This window comes from Schistocerca piceifrons, chromosome 2 (assembly GCF_021461385.2).
Source record: "Schistocerca piceifrons isolate TAMUIC-IGC-003096 chromosome 2, iqSchPice1.1, whole genome shotgun sequence".
NCBI lineage: Eukaryota > Metazoa > Arthropoda > Insecta > Orthoptera > Acrididae > Schistocerca > Schistocerca piceifrons.
The window spans coordinates 659,628,641-659,629,696 of NC_060139.1; the positions used below are offsets into that span (position 1 = coordinate 659,628,641).

The window sequence follows — 1,056 nt, forward strand, 5'->3', positions numbered from 1 at the left end:
CGGTTCATCTGTAGTACTTCAGCTTTAACTGATCAGCGAGAATGTCAGTAGGACGTCATTTTCACCTAACAATTTTAGATCACCGGTGTTGGGAGTGAAATTTGTGTTCAGTTCTTATGTACCAAAGATTTTTTGCAGTATGACTAGAGACGTAGCCACATTTTTTAAGCTACTATGACAATTATATTATTTGGGACTTAATCCTAGTCGAGTTAAGATAACTATACATTCAAAAGGAAAGTTGGTGTTAGAGTGACAGGGCGTTAAATACCGACCCTAAGTGCTCGAGTTAGAATACCCCCCCCCCCCTTTTGTTCTTTCTAAGAGAAATTAAATAAACACATACATTTTTTACTGCAAACGAAATAATCTCGTTTCGTTTCCGACAACAAATATCGTCTCGCTGTTGAGTTAGTGTGTTGCCTCCACCTGCAGTTAGCACCTCGCGTTCTAGGCTTGCGAAACGAAGAACCTAACAAACTCACTATTTGGAATAACACGATATTTTCCCGAATATTCTATTTAATCGTAGATCTAAAAAAACAATTCGCTGCAGGCTGCAGACGACATTAGCTCATCTCATGCAGCGACTTTGGTTTCCGCGCACGCGTTCGTAAACGTGGTAAACGATCATTGCACTCACAATCCAAGAACAAAGCGTAACCGCCCCTCCAGTTCCATCAAATTGTATCGGTAGTGGCGTTTATACTGTAGACTTGCTGTAAGTATGTCATCGGGGGTATAGCTCAGTGGTAGAGCATTCGACTGCAGATCGAGAGGTCCCCGGTTCAATCCCGGGTGCCCCCTTTCATTTTAAATATTAACATCCTTACGGAGGCTATGAGAGTGTTATAGAAAGATACTCGTCATTTGTTGTAATTTAAAACTATCGATTCCTGGTACACAGAAACTACGCAGTTAGAGCGTTGAAGATTCAAAGTAGTCGCTAATTCACATATTCAACGGAGTATGTATCATCTCTGTACATTCAGCAAAAAGGAATTTTTGGAGGACTATAGCATCCTTAACATAAGACGGCGCTTCCGCGCTTGGAGA

The 1,056-nt window shown here is 41.2% G+C and overlaps 1 non-coding gene across 1 annotated transcript; it reads left to right on the forward strand.

The window, feature by feature from the left end:
* Positions 1–735: 735 nt before the first annotated feature.
* On the forward strand, positions 736–807 carry Trnac-gca. The gene has a single exon. It is a non-coding gene; the product is annotated as a tRNA-Cys (tRNA).
* Positions 808–1,056: the final 249 nt, after the last annotated feature.